This window comes from Nyctibius grandis, chromosome 2 (genome assembly GCF_013368605.1).
Source record: "Nyctibius grandis isolate bNycGra1 chromosome 2, bNycGra1.pri, whole genome shotgun sequence".
In the NCBI taxonomy this organism is placed as follows: Eukaryota; Metazoa; Chordata; class Aves; order Nyctibiiformes; family Nyctibiidae; genus Nyctibius; species Nyctibius grandis.
The window spans coordinates 97,255,208-97,275,347 of record NC_090659.1 but is presented as its reverse complement, the minus strand read 5'-3'; positions in this window follow the sequence as shown (position 1 = coordinate 97,275,347).

Sequence of the window (20,140 nt, the reverse complement as noted above, 5' to 3'; positions counted from 1 at the left end):
AGCAAAAGGCTCCCCAGGCAGCAGTAAGCTTTCCAGGTAACTTCAGGGAGTTGGAAAGGGAGAGGATAAATGCATTGTAAATACAGATTCCCTAGCATCTGGGCAGTGGAGCAGGAGGCTATCCTGACATTAAGATCATGCCTTTGGTTCTCCTGGCATTACATCCTAGGACTTCAAGAGCAAATGCTGTCAGTTGCCAGAATGGTCTGTGCCACACTTTCTAGCCCTCCCTGCATGACAAAACCAGCTTCATCTCACAAAGGGCAGCTACTGGAAAGACAAGCTCTCCTCTTACCACCATGAACTCCCATTGGCATGTCTCTGAAAATACAGAGCTAAAAGGAGCTGAAATACAGCCCCTGCATGAGCAGGAGCTGCCACCAGGGGGCTTGGGGGGTCCTTTGGCCAGTTTTGGAGGACCCAGCCCCTAATGTGCCGTCTGGAGCACACACACTTTTTCACATCTGAGGACCAGGTCTACAAGCTCTGGGGAGGCAGGCTGAGCAGCAAGTGCATTTCCTCCTCTTGCTGCCAGCAGACCTGAAAAACCACAAACCACAGGGCTGGGAGGGGCTGTGGGAGCAACCTCTTCACAACAGAGTGGTCCAGCATCTGCGCCTGATGCAAGAGCCTTCTGAGAGAGATTGTACTGGCCAAAAATTTTCTGCCAGAGTGGTCTGTGCTCTTGCACCTTTGACAGCACTGGCCTCACCCCTGTGAGAAATTCTTCCTACTTTGTGTTGCTGTGAAATAACAAAAGAGAGGAAGCCTAGTGCAAATTCCAGTTCCCAGTCCTGTGCTCCAGCCCATCAAATTGCCAGCGGCTGCCTTGTGGTTTTAGGCAATGGGGGCATGACAGCAGCCTGCGGTAGCAGATTTTGCTACCCTAGTCATCCAGTAGAAACAGAAATTCCTGCACAGGGCGTTGTGAGAACCATCACATAGGACACTTAAAAGATGTATTTCCATGAGTTGTTGAGGGTCTGTATCTCTTGAGAATACAAATAAGCCACTTCTATCACAGGAAACACACGAGGGAAGCACCTTTGCTGCTGTCAGGCGCAAAAAGAGATGCAGCAATAAGAGGAAATTAGAAAATGGCCCCATTAAGGCCTCAGCTGTTTGATGCTGCCAAATTAAAATGTCTAGTCAGAGAAAGGCGTGATGCTGTAACAAAACTGCTTTGAGAGGCCAATCCCACACTTGGGAAAAGCAGTAGAGATGAGGCTGTTACAAAAGAAGTATGTCTGGTGAAGGACCTGCTTCTGCGTGTGGTACGCTATCTGTGTGAATATCAGCTCCAATGCAAACTCATATGACAAGTTACTGCACAAAACCTTTCATAACTTAGAGGTGAGTTTGCAAGACTGCTAACCTCACTGGTGCAAACCTCAACGGTGTGGACAAGCCCATCTCACGGCTGCTGTTTGTAGCCTACAGTCAGACCCTCCCCACTGTCTCCGTACAAAACAACTGTACAAAGTGTTTTTAGGAAAGTCACACTAATAGTGTGCAGAACGGATGAGCATGTAGCTGGTGTGCTGGGTTATGAAGACTTCCTGCCTCTTACCCAGGAAGGGCATGGTCTGCAGGTGTCATCTGGGGTGAAAAATAAAGTGCAGCTCCCAGTGATTTATTCCTAGTTACTGCTTTGACTTTCAAGGTTTGCGTTAGTGAGAGAAGCCACGTTGTATTTATATGGAAATATATATGTCTAGAGAACATGTGATAGTAAGAAAAAGAAGTATCATACCATTTTGAGCAGACAGAGTGCAACTGAAGCTACACACACACAAAATCCCACTCCTTGCAGTGACAGAGGAATGGACAGGCCTGTTTCCAGTGCTGCTGGAAACAACTCTTGAAGATGTGTCTGCAGTACCTTTGCATGACCGACCTTTGCATGCCCCAGGCATGCAGAAATCAGAGATCCCAGGGCTGAGGGAGGCTTTTCACCTCAGCCAGCTGCTCACCATAGCAGCTCTGTGAGAATCACCCAAGAATGGCCTCACCTGGATAGATTTAACTGTCAAGAAAAAAGTCATTTCCTGCTGGTATGAGCAACAGCACTAACTCTCTCCTGCACAGAAATTTATTTGTGCCATTTTACAAATTAAGAAACAAAGAAACAGAAAAGGGCTGTGATTCACCTGACATAGAGTCAGGCCTAGCACCCATCCAAATTGGCCAAGAGTTGCACTATCCACTTCCATGATTCAAGACTTTCTCTTCAAGGGAGTACATCAGCAGAATCAACTTTAATAGTGTCAACGAGGAGCTATTGTCTGGTGAATGCATACAGACGGACATTTTTCAGTACCTGTAATTGCAGATTTTCTACCAAATGAGCTCTGCTAAGTGATCTGAAATACTCAATCAAATAAAATCTTGATTAAATGAAGCTTTCCATAAAATACTTCCTTTGCATAACTAGGAAATGTGAAGGGCACATTCACATGTGTAGATGTGTACACATTTCTGTGTACACAGGCCTCTTGCTGCATAGGTCCAATAGGCATTAATGATCCTAATGTTGACAACTCTTTGCCACAGACTTAATCTGGAACAATAATCCTTACAACGTCCTTGAGTACTTTCAGCTGATTTACCAGAGAGCTCATTCTTTACTTTCACTCACTAATCTTTTTTTCCCCGGTTAATACTATGCTTTGCAGAAAAGATGGTGTGCCTAATTTGTGTTATTACTACAAGTATTTAGGAAAATGGTATTTTAATGAGATCAAGGCACAGTGGGTCAGGTCTCCATCTCCAAGGCCAGGGCTGCAGAGCACAGTAATGTCTGTTTTACTAAGCAAAATCTAAGCTAGCAAGATGAGCTGGCAGCATTGTGTATGGGCATGGGACATTTTCTTCCTCTTATCCTGTCTTTTTCAAAAGAAAAGCAAACCCAGCATGCTCTTCTAACTAGCTGAAAGAATAAGGAAGTTGTTCTATAGCAGGACACATCAATGGGCACTATATTTCACCCAGGGACAGCAAAGAATTCGGCTTCATTACATCATGATCAGTGTAAATCTTTTTATCTACTTCTAAGCACAGTTTTCATCTGTCTTAGTAAACAGATTAAAAGGAAGCAAAGGAGCAGCACCTGCAGTGATTTACAGACTGCTGATGACATCAAACGCGATTGCTCAGAGCAAGAAGGTATCCCTGGCTGTGATGCACTCTCCCGTTATGATGCCCTTGGCAGCACTCTCCGGGCCTCATTCCCCAGCCACCATCTATTTACTCAGTTTCTGGAAACTCCTCAGCCTACAAAGTGAGTATGTCCCTAGCTACACCAAGTGGGAAAGTTTACAAGCACAGTTCTCTTATTTTATGCTCTCTGGTCACATCTACACTCACACAGGCATCTCCAACAGAGAGGTAGAGCCAACAGAGACCATGCAAAGCTGAGCAGCCTAGTGCACACAGTTGCGTGAACATCTTGTAGCCCAGCATGCCCACTCCTTCAGGCCTGTGCAAAATATCTTTAGCACAGGCAAGACATGATCATGGTGTAGCTACATCTGAATACTGTGGCATATTTTGGCCCTTCCATCTCAGAAAGTATATAGCAGAATTGGAAAGGGTAGAGTGAAAGTCTGATACAAAGGCAAAAAAACGAAGCAACTTCTGTATAAGCAATAGCCAAGGAGACAAGAACACTTCTGTCCAGAAAAACAGGGACTGAGCAAGAACACAGCATCATATATAATGACATATATCAAATCCTGAGTGGTATGGAGAAAACAAGGAACTTTTCTTCATTTTTCCCCTCGTATGCGAAGAGCTAGGGAGCAAGCATTTTACAAAACTGGCAGATTCCAAACAAATGAAAGGAAATACTTCACACAAACACACAGGGTTCAGCTGTGCTCCTCACAACTGGCTACTGTGGATGCTAAGCAGTTTAAAAAGCAACAAAACAAGTTCACAAAACTTGTGAAAACTTTGAGAGCTTGGGAAAAAGAAATAATCTATTTACAGCTATTAAGTACGAGGCAACTCCCCTCCCTCCCAGCTGAGGAAGTGCCTAGGCAGATGGACTGTTGGGAAGTCAGGAAAACTTTCCCAGGCAAGTGCACGCTTGCCCTTCATATCTTCATCCTTAGGTGCCCACTCTGAACTTGCTGGGGAGAATTGCCTGGCTACCTTTGGTCTTACCCCTACAGACACTCTTAGTGTGTTTCTCATGACACACAACTCTCTGGTGTCAGACCCTTAGTGAGCTGCTCAGACCATGGCAAGGCAGCCCATCACCTACGGGAGTCACATAGCCCTGCAAGAAATCCGATAACCTTTTCTTCATCTGGAAGAGATATACATAGGATCACAGTTTTTGTGAAGGCCTTTTACAGCCACCATGGTGCTACAGAGAGATTACCCATATGTCACAGTGGGGTACAGAGGGAAGAGGGGACTGTGCTAGATGAAAGGAAATGCTGAGGGACACTTACTACAGGGCAAAATCCACATAGCAGACCACTAACAAGCAGGATCCCAGCCCCTCAGCTGCATCAGGCAATAAATAGCAGACACTACCCTTCACAAGTTACATGATCCCAGATCCACCCAAGCCCTCTGTCAGCTCAGCAGACATCATCAGAAGGGCTGCCATGGGGACTCAGGTCTCTCTCTTAGAGCCATCCACTCTGGGAGGGAGAGGAGAGGTGCTGGGGCAGCCCTTGGGAACACCTTAACCAGTGCAGTGCACATGTGGTCATTGTTTCTCTGATTACAGCTCAAGCATGTTGACAGACTGCATCTGTTCCTAAAGTTCCGCATTTATTTCCTAGTTGTCTTGATGTGTAAACCTTATGTACTACCTTACATGTAAGATTTAGTTATGCAGCTGCTTGCAAAGCTTGTTTCCATTAGCTGTTGCTTCACCATAGTTAAGAATAAAGGACCTCAGAAGGAAGGTGCTGAGCTCCATCCACTTTAATTGACTTAAAAGGAGTTGAGCTGTGATTCACAACAAACTGGAGGTGATGGCAAGTGCATAAACATCAGGAAGACTGTGTTTTCTTTCCAGCACAAATCACTTCACCTGACTAAGTCTCTGTTGGCCTCTTTACAGAGGTGAAAATATTTACCCTCTTTGGAAACCTACAAACACAAAAGCATGAGATAAGTGCTAAATATTAGCTGAAGGATTGTAACACTTCAAAGAGATGTTGCCACCATGCTGGAACTTCCTTTAGCAATGAGGAGAAGATGTTGCCATGAGTAGAGGAGGAAAACATAATTCCTTCTCATTCACTCACTGAAAGGATAAGTGTAAATCACCCTTGACCAGATGACAAGAGAGGAAGAAATGCTGTTTCTAAAGTTGTTTAGAAATCAGTTACACTAGCACTAAATGCTTCAAACAGTTGTTTTTGAACTGGGAACAGTAAAATTACAGTCCTTGCCATGCATATCAGCAATGACAGATAATGTAACTAAACAGCTTCTATCACACTCCTGCAAAATCAATGCAAGTGTTCTCGAAGGAATGGGTTTGTATTCAATCAATGAATAGCCATAGGGCAATTAATTACTGAACATACACAGTAGAAAAATTCCCTTTCTCTGCAGGCAGATGGTTTAAAGTATAGACCCTGCACTGCTACTTGAAGGTGTATGTCCTAAAACCTGTGGCGTTCTGTCCATTTATGCCAATGGAAAGTCTGTCCAATTATAATCAATGTGAATATCATTGTTCGAGTCTCTGTAAAATGCAAACATGCATGCCACAGGTTGGAGGAAATTACAAGTGAGTCATTATAACAATTAAGTAACTGAGCAACCTTTTGTTAAGTTCCAAGTAATTTAATTTTCCCTGGAGCCACGCTGTTGAGTCCATACAGTGAGAGCGGAGGCAAGACAGCAAGGGGCTGGCTGGGAGGGCCCCTCCAGCATGCAAACAGCGTTTCTGGAACATTCACCTCCTTAACCACACTTCCACTGAGCTCACTTTTTAAAGCTACAATTATGTTACACACTCCTGCCAAAAAAAGCAGATGACACATGATGACATTTTAAAGAACTCTATTTGCTCTCTGACTGCAGCATTTGTCCTGCCCCACATCACTTCTCTTGGCAACTCCATCGAAAGTCAGTTTTTCTTTAGCTGGTTCCTGTAAATAAGGATTTGGAGAATGAGCACCTGGCTGCAGACCCCAGGTCTGCCAAACTTTCTTCTTTTAAAGCTCTACTTTTCAAGAAATAAGGAACATTCTGCTGGGACGAAGAACGACATTGACTGACTTCTTTAGATTGAAACTACTTCTTGGTCCTGTTGTGCAGATTAAGAAACCAAGTCTTAAAGATGGGTTGCAATTTAGCTAGGAGCAACCCTGCAGGAGAGGCACATGGAAATGAGCATCCGGAAAAACCTGGGTTAGCATCTGGAAGTGCCTACAATACCCCGTTCCTCTGATTCAACCCCTGAAGTGCCAGTGCCCGAGTAGCACTACTCCATGTGCACAGAAATAACTGCGCAGGACCTACACACAGACCTATTAGATAATTTCAAATGTCTCTCACAACATAGGGAAGTACCCAAAAGGCTGGAAGGAAGGAAATGGGTATCCAAGCACAGGAGGGGTTCCCTTCTCGCTGAAATCAGGTCCCTGGAACCATCATCTCCAACACCCAAGTGCACCTTCAGGTGCTAGATACTTCTGCAACTCCAACCCAAAATGAACTTCAGTCTGTGGGGATGACATCTTCACAAGTGCTGTCCTCATCTTCATCTGCAAAATCAGGTTCTACTCACCCTTTTTTTAAGGGTCATGTGTCCCCCTTAAAAATGTCTCCTTTATCTTGCAGGAATATAGCAGCATCCCTGTAATTTACCTTACATTACATGCAACCATAGCAATGAGATAGTAAAGCCTTCTGGCTTTAACCACAGCCCACCAACTACAGCTGCATAGGCAGACGTAGTTCAGAAGCAAATGAAATTTTAACCAAAGGTTATAAGTGCCACTGTGTCATTTTTCTAAATGGGAGAGAAGCGAACACCATAATTTGCATCTAATGTAGTTTTCCATGTTTTTCGGGAAACAAAGTAAATATTTGGCTATGAAAGTAGATCTGCTCTTTCAAAAAAGATCCGAGTGTCATTTTTTTTCATTATTAATGCTGGCCCATCACCACCAGCACTAAGTCAAAGGCATGGGGAGAGTGCAGATGTTTTCAGTCGAGCAGGGTTAACCCAGCGCTACCTGCCTTTGAAGACCCAGCCCAGAAGGCCCTCCACATGCACAGGCTGTGCAAAATCAGGGCCCAAATAGCAGAACTTCGAAGTGGGAAGGAAGCAGGTGAAGAAGAAACAGCAGTGAGTTTTGACAAAAGGGGAAGTATCAGACTGTAGAGAAGCTACTAATAGAATTACTTAGGGAGCAGCCTTGGCCCCGTCTTGTTTAATGTTTTTGCAAGTGACCTTGATATACAAAGCCAGCATACTGCTGATATTTACTTACAGCATAAAGGAGACAGGTCCCTTTTTTCTAGGGGAGGCTTGCAAAGCCAAGAACTGGAGGAGCAAGGTGAGTGGAGACACAAAAATGGGATGGAATTCAAAGCTACTCAACACAAGATCATATATTCATGGAGTAATAGTGAGAAGTGCTACCATAAGCTGAGAACTCATTAACTGGAGATGACTGAAGAGGAGAAGCAGCAGGGAGCACTAGTTAATTACAGGATGACTTAAGCTACCAAGTGATGCAACTATGAGAAAAAGCAAATGTGATCCTAGGATATGTCAGTCAAGGTATTTCCAGGGGAGACAGGTAATTGTTATCATGGCATAAAGCCATGGTGCAACATGGAATGGTAATAACATACAAATGGCCGTACTAGTTCAGACCAAGGGTCTTCCTAGCCCAATACCCTGTCTTCAACAGTGGCCAGAGTAAGAACAGGAAGAATAAGAATAGGACAAGCACGTGTAAGACTTCCCTCTGATACTCTCACAGCCTCGAAACATTTTCAGCTCAGGGGATTTCCTTCACTAGTTGTGGTTTGGCTATTAAGCAACCCACAATGGATTTTTCTTCCAAATGATTCTCAATCTACCCTTGAGCTCGTGTAAATTCCTTGAATCCACTGTGTCCTTCAGCAAGGACGTCCTCAAGTTTACTGCTTATCACGTGAAGAATCATCCCTGGGGTTTTTTTGAACCTAGTTCCCAATAATTTCATCATGTGGCCCCTAATTCTTGTGCAAGATGAAACAAGGAGCAGTCAATCCACATCAACTGTTTCCCATATTCTGTAGGTCTCTATCAGATCTTCCCAAGTGTCCTCTCTTCCAGGCTGAACAGGCCCCATGTATTCAGTCAGTCCATATCCCTGATCATCCCTGCTGCCCTACTCTCAGTTTCAACACACCCATTCTAAGCTAAGGAGAGCAGGACTGCACTAAGCATTCAAGGCATGGTCAAGCCACAGGTATAAACAGTGGCATAAAGATGTTATGTTCTCTGTTCTGCTCCTAATATTTCCTACATTTGATGTGGATGGGGATTTTTTTTGCTTTCGGATGAATATAAAACCGATGTCTGTATGTCTAATTCAGTCATCCATGACCAAGAAACGTTAGTTTCATCTTGAAGAGGTACTGAAGTACAAAATCAGGCTGAGAGGCATGAAGAGTCCATCATAAATTGAGTTTAAAAGAGTTTAAAAGAAAAGTTATGATTCCTCTCTGTACATATCACTGAAAGCACCAGGCAAGGAGCAGAGTTATTGAGGATGAAAGGCAGTGGTAGGACAAAGAGGTAAATTGGGTTTGGATGTAAATCAGTCTTGGATATTCAGACTGGTGATTAGAAGAAAGCGGGAGACTGGGAGACTCTGGAACAACCTCTCAACAGAAAGGGGGTAAAAAATGAAACTATTTCCAAAATGGGGCACAGTCAGTTTGTGAAAGGACGGTTGCCTGCAGTACCCAGAGATTCACAGAATCACAGAATCAACCAGGTTGGAAGAGACCTCTGGGATCATCGAGTCCAACCGTTGCCCTGACACCACCATGTCAACTAGATCATGGCACTAAGTGCCATGTCCAGTCTTTTCTTAAACACATCCAGAGATGGTGACTCCACCACCTCCCTGGGCAGCCCGTTCCAATGTCTAATAACCCTTTCTGAAAAGAAATTCTTCCTAATGTCCAACCTGAACCTCCTCTGGCGAAGCTTGAGGCTGTGTCCTCTTGTCTTATTGCTAGTTGCCTGGGAGAAGAGGCCAACTCCCACTTCACTACAACCTCCCTTCAGGTAGTTGTAGACTGCAATAAGGTCACCTCGGAGCCTCCTCTTCTCCAGGCTAAACAACCCCAGCTCCCTCAGCCGTTCCTCGTAGGTCAGACCCTCCAGACCCTTCACCAGCTTGGTCGCCCTCCTCTGGACTCGCTCCAACACCTCAACATCTTTCTTGAAGTGTGGGGCCCAGAACTGGACACGGTATTCAAGGTGTGGCCTCACCAGTGCCGAGTACAGAAGGACGATCACTTCCCTAGACCGGCTGGCTACAATATTCCTAATGGAGGCCAGGATGCCATTGGCCTTCTTGGCCACCTGGGCACACTGCTGGCTCATGTTTAGCCGGCTGTCGATCAGCACCCCCAGGTCTCTTTCCGCTGGGCTGCTTTCTAACCACTCTTCCCCCAGCCTGTAGCGCTGCATGGGGTTGTTGTGGCCGAAGTGTAAGACCTGGCACTTGTTCTTGTTGAACCTCATGCCGTTGGTATTCATTCGTAACACATGAAGGCCCCATCTAGGTATGCATTTAATAACATATGAGGTGCTTCACACCAGCTCCCTCTGTGGCTTCATTTAGGCCTTCCCAAGGGTGATGCTGCTTGCTTTTCTTTTAGGATGGAGTATGTTTCCTTGCACATAGACATCCAGAGACCTACCAAAAGAAGTGAAGGCAGAAGAAGCAAGACAGACTGTAAAGCTTGCTGCTGGTTAGGGTTATGAACCATTACCAGATAAAGAATTAGCTTGGGCAGATACATGGGAGTAAGAAACCTACATTAATCCTTCTACTGCAGGGCAAAGTGGTGGGAGGAGCAAGATACATAATCCCTAACCATATAAATAATTCAATACTTATTAAATACTTAAATCATTCAAGCAATTATTTATGGATCGACTAATCCCCTCATTTATTGCTCCTTGTGTAGACAATCCCAGAGTAGCTATTACTGTAAATACCTGAGCTTATAGTAGGTCAGATAGCAGGAGTGTGGAACTAGGCAGTGGATGGACAAAGAAACGGTTTTGGTTTGGGATAAGGGGCTTTTTGGTAGGGATTTTTTTTTCACCAGCCTCAGCATTTATAAAACCTCAGACTACCGCCACATTAAAGAGAAAAAAAAAAAAAAAACACCAGCCTCCACAAGTCTTCAGGCTCACTGTTTTCCTTATCACTCAATATGTGACCAAAACACTAGAGAATACATGTTGGAGAGTTAACGAGTCAAAGGTATTATTGTGTACACTGGCATAATGCAGGCACATTTCGGAGAAGTGTAAGGTGACTTTAAGGCATTTCTTTTCTCTTGGGAGGTCAGAAAACTGGGAGGAGACATTTCCGTATGCTCAAAGAGATCCTGTCTCACAGGCGGGAACAGTACAACTCTTCCTTACTAAATCGCCAGCAGAGACGGCAACTCTGATTCAAAAGAGTGAGACCAGACCTGTAAATCTGTCTTTACCTCAGCTGTGAAACAGCTGCCAGTCTCTTTAATGTCGCTGACAATCTCAGAAGATTCAACCTAGTGACACTCGTTATAATGCTGCGCTTTAGTGCCAAAGTCATCCAGTCTAAATCCAGTGTCAGAGGGGCAAAGATTTAGAGCTGACTACAGGTAGATTTTTTAAATAATCTTAAACCATGAAAATATGAAATATGAAAAAGTAATGCAAGTTTTCTATAAGGTGCATGGAAAAAAATGCATGTAAGAATTGTTTAAAATTATTTATTTGATTGCTTGGTGTATATGGGCAGTGTAAAATACGTTTTTTTCTCAATAAAAATCTATTTTGCCTGTCACAGAAACATGCAAATGTGGGTTTGATAACCACTCTGTATTTTTCTTTCAAGAGTAGAGGAGAGATGGATCATAATGGCAGCTGCAGAGTTTCAGAGGTCCAGCTTCACACCACCCAGCTATAGACACCTCACAAAGAAGCCCCTGCTTCCACATGAATGAAGAGAGATCAGCAGAGAGCAATGCAGCCTCCCTAAAACACAGTCCCGGCAAATTAAAATTCTTGAAATCTTGTTTGGAAAAAAAAAAAGAACAAAATACCCTCATGATTTTTGTTCTGTTCTCACTGGGGCCATGTCATCTCATCATCAAGAATAACCATAAAAATCCATGTTCCATGGAGGGCAGCCTCAGGAGAGAGATGAAAGAATGAGAGGAAATGAAAGCTGACTGACTTTATCACCTTTGGAGTCGGTCCCAAAGATCTCAAATTAATTTAGATTGGTGGGGCAGTGCACAAAAGCTGGCAAGTCCTTTACCAGGGCAGAGCCTTTATGCAAACCAGTGAAGTGCCGTTGTCTCTGGGGTTTTTCAATAAGCCAAATATTTTCATGAGTGCTAAGGACTTCTTCCTTTGGCCATTTCAAGTTTATTATTAGAGGCAGAGGGGAATACTTTCATGTTTTCCTCTTGAATTCTGCAGGGAGCCATCTTTCTCTCCTGAAAGACCCAACAGGGACATTTCTGCCTGAAAACTCTTCCCCCATGGGAAGCTGCTGGCCATTGGCCCTTCCCGTTGCCGGCACCAGCCCTTACCGGCCAGCCGCCCTGGGACAGCATCCTGAGCCAGCAATGGCACCCGCGAGAATCAGGGGCTGCCTACAGCAAATCTTTCTCTCTGTTCAAGACAGCAAAGCCATTCCCCAAAGCTGTGAGTGATGGGGAGTTTGCCAGGGTTGCTGCAGCACAGAAAATCTCCGGGAAGGGACTGCGACCCGAGGGGGCTGCTCACGTGGGGTACAGGGATACCCCTGCCACTGGCTGCAGCGAGCAGCACAAAACCTGACCCCAGCCTCCCATCCCTCATCCACACCAGGGCCACCACAGCTCCTGGAGCTCCCTCCAACTGTTTATTTTTGTCCCTTTCCTAGGAATTGGATTCCAGATGTTTGAGACCAGCCCTCTGAGCACTAGTTTCCCCTCCGGTCTTTCCTCGCAATGCCTTATCGTGTTTCTTTTTCAGCCTTTGTTTTAATACCCAGGCCCTGGACTCCGAGACACAAGACACTGCCCTGCCTTATCCCAGGCCAAATTTCACAGCACCCATGGTACCACATGCCAGAGGGAGAGAGAGACAATCTCCTGACAGACACCTTCCCTTCCTTCACCTCCTTGGCAAGTGACTGCTTACTGGAAACACCCAATTAGTCAGTGGATCCCATTAGCCCTGGTGATTCAAAGCTGTGTCATCTGCAGCTGCAGACAAGCATTGCCTTTTTCCCCTCTGCTGAGTGCAACTGTCCAAATGGCGTGAAGGTGTTAAATCTGGCCTGATTTCTCAGCAGCCAGCAACATGGAGTCTGAGCCTACAAAGCTGGGGAATCTCCCTCAAAATGAGATGCGCTTGATACCTTAATACCTTCTGCATGAGCCATAGGGTGCTTTGAACTGTGTGTTTCAGACAGGAGACAGGCTTTAAAGAGGCTTCCAGGTAGACCAGCGTTCCTCAATATGCGATCGAGCCTCACCACCGAAACCGGAGCCCTATGAAAGGACTCTCTTTTCAGCCACTCACTGAACATGCAACAAAAATCGAATTCCCTCATTCACCCCCAGTTCGACATTCAGCAGGAGGTAAAGCTTCATGAAAAAAATATATTCTAAGGAACAGTTCCTGATCTTCCAATTTAAGTTACAACCTGAGGACTCTCACAAGGAGTCCCATGGGGACTGTACAAAGTTTGCAGATCCTACTGCATCAGCCAATTTTGAAGGCTAAGCCCTGAAAGAAAGCTGCTGTGAAGAACTAAGAAAAGACACATTTATTGCCATCAAAAATCTGTACTTTTCACAAGCAGTTTGAAAACTGCCACTTTCTTTCGCTAGCCCCCTCACCATGTTGTCACACTGGAGGGCAGCTAATATTTGTGTAGTATCTCCTTGCCTGCTGTTCCCAAAGCATGGTGGAAATACATTGTGAATAAACTTAGGCGAGAACTGTGTGCTCAAAAAAAAAAAAAGAAACTCCATTCCCAGTCCATCTCTTGATCCACAGGCATCCAAATTTGCATGCAAATAAAAAAAAAGAGAAAAGTTGTGATTTTTTTTTTAACCATCTGACAACTGTTCCTGGACTTGAATGCAAGAAGTCATTTGTCTCGGCGTAGCTCTTGATGGATAGATCCACATGATCAAAACCGCTTTCAAAAGTAAAGTGTAGTCAGGCTGCTGGCAAGCTCAGAGGACAGAAGGGAAGAGAGACAGAAGGACTTTTCAGCTGCTTTTCCTGGTGGTCAGTTCAGCTGAGTGTCAAAGTACAGCAATAGTCTAAAGAGGAGACGCTGCCACTGGTGCATGGCAGCCTCGCCTGTAAATAAATAAAAGGCATCATTTTCCTCTGCTATGAATCGGGCACTTTTCACCAACACTAAATTGATTTAAAACCTTCCAAAGGAAAGGCCTCAATGTTTAATTTCTCTGGCTAGCCTTAGATTCTTGGCCCTACTTTTATTTTCCATAACATCGAGTTTATTTCTTTTGATGCTTGTTATACTTCAAAAATGCTATTGTAGTTAGATCGTGACACTCTCCAACTATATCCAAACTTAAATATTCCCTTTCATTTAAGACAGTTTATGTGTAAATTTCATAAGATTTTGAACAATGTTATCTTGAAAGCACACAGTGTTCAGAGCTAGGGTGGAAGGAAAATAAACTCATAGAAAACAAAAAGCAATTCAAACTTCTGCCCGAAAACTCAAATTAAACTCTTTTGATCCTCCAGAAAAATTTACTTGGTTTTATTCATTTCTCCATTCTTCTTTCCTTCCCCTGCTCAGACCAGGAGAGAAATACTGAAATACTGCATGAAAAAAATATTTTTTACTGCATTTTCAGCTCAGCAAGGACTCAAATATTAAAAAGAAAGCAGTGTGACACAAAAGTAATTTCAGTTCATTCACCTCAGGAAAGTTGAGGCCATTATGCAATACATTATCTGAAATATGGATCTGTCCATTTCAAACTGGTGCAATGCCACAGACTCACCAGGGATCACCCGTTTCTATGGCCAAATTCATTGCTCCCCAAATTCCTTTGATTTCAGCTTCACATAGTTCACCATCAAATAGTTCTCTCCTATTTTTTCCAGAATGGCTGTGACCTAAAACCAGAAGACTTTGCTTTCTTTTCCGAATTCAATTCACCTGCTGAGGAAACCTCTCTCCAAAAGCAAGCAAAATAAATAGCAGCTGGCTTCTAAAGGCAAAAGGTTCATGCTCAACCTCTGTTCATCCCCATGTACACGTGACTGCTCGGGAGTTTGGTTGGCTCCTCTCTCTAACTGCTGGCTGCCAGCCTTGAGGGTCCCTTTCCATACCAGCATCCAGGGGTGCATCCATCAGCTTCCCCCTGAGATTCCATATGGGCCAGAGACAGGTGCTGGCCTTTGCTTGGGAAAGCTGCATGACCAGTCACCTAAATACAACTTCAAGATGCTGAATTCAGGAGTAAATGAATGCAGGTGGGGGAGTCTCCAAGCTGCTCTCAAGTAAATGCACAAGGAGAAATGCCAGAAAAAAAAACATGGAAGAAAAGATCTTGGAACCAGCTCCAATAATGTTCCCACTGTCTTTGCATACTACTGGCACCAAATTTTAGCAAACCAGTGCCTCCTCCAAACCAGAATACAATGTTACAGATAGGGTTATAAAGAGGTCCCAAGGCAGCAAGACAAGCAACTGAGTCCCAGAGGTGGTTCCTTTTACCACAGACATGTTATGGGGTCCAGCCACAATCACCTGCAGACTATCTGACCTACCCAGTCCTGCTGCTATGCTACAGCCCGCTGTGCTGGGCAGGACTCAGATTTTATGTTCATGTTACAGAATCACAGAATCACAGAATGTTAGGGATTGGAAGGGACCTCGAAAGATCATCTAGTCCAATCCCCCTGCCAGAGCAGGATTACCTAGACCATATCACACAGGAACACGTCCAGGCGGGTTTTGAATGTCTCCAGAGAAGGAGACTCCACAACCTCTCTGGGCAGCCTGTTCCAGTGTTCGGTCACCCTCACCGTAAAGAAGTTTTTCCTCATATTTATGCGGAACCTCCTGTGTTCCAGCTTGCACCCATTGCCCCTTGTCCTGTCAAGGGATGTCACTGAGAAGAGCCTGGCTCCATCCTCATGACACTTGCCCTTTACATATTTATAAACATTAATGAGGTCACCCCTCAGTCTCCTCTTCTCTAAGCTAAAGAGACCCAGCTCCCTCAGCCTCTCCTCATAAGGGAGATGTTCCACTCCCTTAATCATCTTCGTGGCTCTGCGCCGGACTCTCTCTAGCAGTTCCCTGTCCTTCTTGAACCGAGGGGCCCAGAACTGGACACAATATTCCAGATGCGGCCTCACCACAGCAGAGTAGAGGGGGAGGAGAACCTCTCTCGACCTGCTGACCACACCCCTTCTAATACACCCCAGGATGCCATTGGCCTTCTTGGCCACAAGGGCACACTGCTGGCTCATGGTCATCCTGCTGTCCACTAGGACCCCCAGGTCCCTTTCCCTACGCTGCTCTCCAACAGGTCTGTCCCCAACTTGTACTGGTACATGGGGTTGTTCTTGCCCAGATGCAGGACTCTACACTTGCCCTTGTTATATTTCATTAAATTTCTCCCCGCCCAACTCTCCAGCCTGTCTAGGTCTCTCTGAATGGCTGCGCAGCCTTCCGTTGTGTCAGCCACTCCTCCCAGTTTTGTGTCATCAGCGAACTTGCTGACAGTGCACTCTATTCCCTCATCCAAGTCATTAATGAATATATTGAATAGAACTGGTCCCAGTACCGACCCTTGAGGGACTCCGCTAGACACAGACCTCCAACTGGACTCTGTCCCATTGACCACTACTGTCTGGCTTCTTTCCTTCAGCCACTTCACAATCCACCTCACTTCCCGATCATTCAGACCACACTTCCTCAGTTTAGCTGCGAGGATGCTGTGGGAGACCGTGTCAAACGCTTTACTGAAATCAAGATAGACCACATCCACAGCTTTACCATCATCTATCCACCGGGTTATGTCCTCATAAAAGGCTATCAAGTTGGTTAAGCATGACTTCCCCTTGGAGAAGCCATGTTGAGTGCCCTTAATGATCCCCCTATCCTTGATGTGCCTAGAGACAGCATCAAGAACAAGTTGCTCCATCACCTTTCCGGGGATGGAGGTGAGGCTGACCGGTCTATAGTTACCCGGATCCTCCTTCTTGCCGTTTTTGAAGACTGGAGTGACATTCGCTTTCCTCCAGTCCTCAGGCACCTCTCCCGTTGCCCACGACTTAACAAAGATGATGGAGAGTGGCCTAGCAATGACTTCCGCCAGCTCCCTCAGCACCCGCGGGTGCATCCCATCAGGGCCCATGGATTTATGGACGTCCAGATTGCTTAATTGGTCCCTGACCCAGCCCTCATCAACCAAGGCAGATTCCTCCTCTATCCTGACTTCTTCTGGGGCCTCAGGGGTCCGGGGCTCCTCAGGACAGCCTCCAGCAGTATAGACAGAGGCAAAGAAGGCATTCAGTAACTCCGCCTTCTTTTTATCCTCTGTCTCCAGGACCCCCACCTCATTCATCACTGGGCCTATATTGCCTCTAGTGTTGGTTTTACCTGCAATGTATTTGAAGAAGCCCTTTCTGTTGTCCTTGACCTCTCTTGCAAGGTTTAATTCCAAGGAGGCCTTAGCTTTCCTAGTTGCCTCCCTACATCCTCTGACAACAGACTTATATTCCTCCCAAGTGGCCAGCCCCTCCTTCCATGATCTGTACACCCTCTTCTTCCACTTGAGTTTGCCCAGCAGTTTTCTATTTAACCATGCAGGTCTCCTGGTACCCTTCCTTGACTTCCTACCTGCTGGGATGCTCTGATCTTGAGCTCGGAAGAAGCAGTCCTTGAATGCTAACCAACTATCTTGGGCCCCCTTACCTTCTAGTACCCTGTCCCATGGGATTTCCCCTAGCAATTGCTTGAAAAGGCCAAAGTTGGCCCTACTGAAATCCAGGGTTGTGATTCTGCTAGCTATTCTGTTCCTGCCACATGAGATCCTGAACTCTACCATCTTATGGTCACTACAACCAAGGCTGCCCTCAACTTTCACGTCTTCAACCAGACCCTCCTTGTTAGTGAGGATAAGATCCAGCAGCGCTCCTCTCCTAGTTGGCTCATCCACCATTTGCATTGTTCTGGGCATATAATCTCTACCTAAGCTGCTCTAACTGCCATCTAAATCGCAAGCTTGCAGTGAAGGCTTGATTTCCCTAAAGTTTCAGACTTTACACTCAGGATCCCAAGTCTCCCATTCCCACATCTCAACAACCCCACCCCATAACAAGGCGTGTGGAAGTCAGCATTGCTGGAGTCAAAAGGACACCAAGGATGTTTCTTAACATGCTAAGGAGATAAGAATCACTTTAAAAAGAGACCTTTCTTTATCATTCGTACATTCAACATTTAGGAGCCCAAATCAAGCTCCTGGGACTTTTAAAACTGCAGAGAGTTTAAGGCACTTGGCTTTAGAGCGATCACCATAGAAATCTGTTGAGTTGGTGATTTGTTTCATGTTGATTGGTAGGTCTTATAACAGATAAATGGCACATTTTGTAGGTGAAAAGCAGCTGTCTTGGGCCTGCCTACAAAATTGTCCTTCCCCCTTCAAAGCAGACTGCCTTTAACATCCAGTTGCTGGGGTTTGTTGCCCAAACAGTGAGCTGTTCCCCTGAAATCGCTTCCTCTTCCCAGGTCTCTGTATTTTCCCAGTCCAACAAGCATGTTCTGGAGAACAGTCCTGCAATGAAGAAGTAATGAAAGCCCAGGAGGACTCACTTAATCAGCTTGAACTCACCTAATCTCCCCACAGTCAAACACCGACTGTGTCCCAGTGCTCCATATATATTATTCTGAATAGAGTAGAGTAGAGTGGAGTAGAGTAGAGTAGAGTAGAGCAGAGCAGAGCAGAGCAGAGCAGAGCAGAGCATTTCAGTTGGAAGGGGCCTACAACAATCATCTAGTCCAACTGCCTGACCAATTCAGGGCTGACCAAAAGTTAAAGCATATTATTAAGGGCATTGTTCAGATGCCTCTTAAACACTGACAGGCTTGGAGCATTGACCACCTCTCTAGGAAGCCTGTTTCAGTGTTTGACCACCCTCTCAGTAAAGGAATGCTTCCTCATGTCCAGTCTGAACCTCCCCTGGTGCAGCTTTGAACCATTCCCATGTGTTCTATCACTGGATGCCAGGGAGAAGAGCTCAGCACCTCCCTCTCCACTTCCCCTCCTCAGGAAGCTGTAGACAGCAATGAGGTCACCCCTCAGCCTCCTTTTCTCCAAACTAGACAAGTCGAAAGCCCTTAGCCGCTCCTCACAGGACATGGCTTCCAGCCCTTTCAGCAGTTTTGTTGCCCTCCTCTGGACGCATTCAAGGACCTTCACATCCTTCTTAAATTGTGGGGCCCAGAACTGCATGCAGTGCTCAAGGCGAGGCCGCATCAACACCAAATACAACAGGATAATCACCTCTTTTTACTGGCTGGTCATGCTGTGTTTGATGCACCTCAGGATGCGGTTTGCCCTCTTGGCTGCCAGAGCACACTGCTAACTCACATTGAGCCTGCTCTCCACCAGCACCTCCAGACCCTTTTCTGCAGGGCTGCTCTCCAGCCACTCCTCTCCCAATTTATACTTGTGCCTGGTGTTACTCCATCATAGGTGCAGAATCCGGCATTTGGACTTGTTAAATGTTGTCCCATTAATCATAGCCCAATGCTCCAATCTATCTAGATCCCTCTGCAAGGCAACTTGTGCCTCAAGAGAGTCAACAGCACCTCCCAGTTTGGCATCATCAGCAAACTTGCTAATGGTGCATTCAACTCCTGCATCCAGATCTTTTATAAATATATTGAACAGAACTGGCCCTAGAATTGAATCCTAAGGAACACTGCTGATGACCAGTCGCCAGCCAGACGTAGCCCCATTCACTACAACCCTTCTTAGCCCTGCCACTCAGTCAGTGGCCTCCAGTGGTTCTCATGCAACAGCATGAAGAGCAACTAAGTACAAGCCTCGTTATCAGACACACTACCTAATGCTTACGTACTGCATTTCTTAAACCTGCAGGAAATGTTGATTCAGCCTGTACCTAATGTAAAAGCTCCTTAGAGCATAAAAAAAAACCAAAACATTGAAGCATTTTATCCAAACTCAAGAATTTTATCCAAACATTAAGAAACACAAGCAGTTCTCTTTCAGGCAATTTTGGACACCTTTTCTGTAAGATCTTGGTTGCCCCAGAGACAGCTGGTTTCAGAAATTAAGTATCAATTCAGAATCCTTAGGATAAAGCTGTCAGTGAAATCCACAGGTGTTTTACCTCAAGGGTCAAAAGAAGTGACCATTACAAGGCTCTTCTGAAGGTCTCCCCCTTTAAGCCATCTTTGTCTTAGTCCAGTCTAGTCTCTGTGAGCAAACACATGGTAATAGCATTAATCCCATTCTTTGTTGAACAGGTTTGTTTCCTTCCTCTGCTGATACCCAGTACAACTCGCAGCACCAATGCATCACTAGTAGGAAAGGTTGTGAATGAGCAGTAGTGCCAGAGACTTCGTCTGTTCTCACTTTTTGGGACAATGGGGTACTCCTCAAAATGCTGGTCCCACACCTCCCAGGTTGAGTACCCATCAGAGGGAATCCTAGCTCCTCTCTTAGTTTTTCTATTCTGGAAAATCAGTTCATACTGGGAAGAAATTCATCCAGCCTTAGCTCTCCTAGCAGAAAACTTGGAAACACTTTTGGGTATTTTATGAGCAGGTCATAGGGACTAAATGGGTGCCTTGTACAATTCAACTAAGTACAATTCAAATTTTTAAAATGTGTAAAA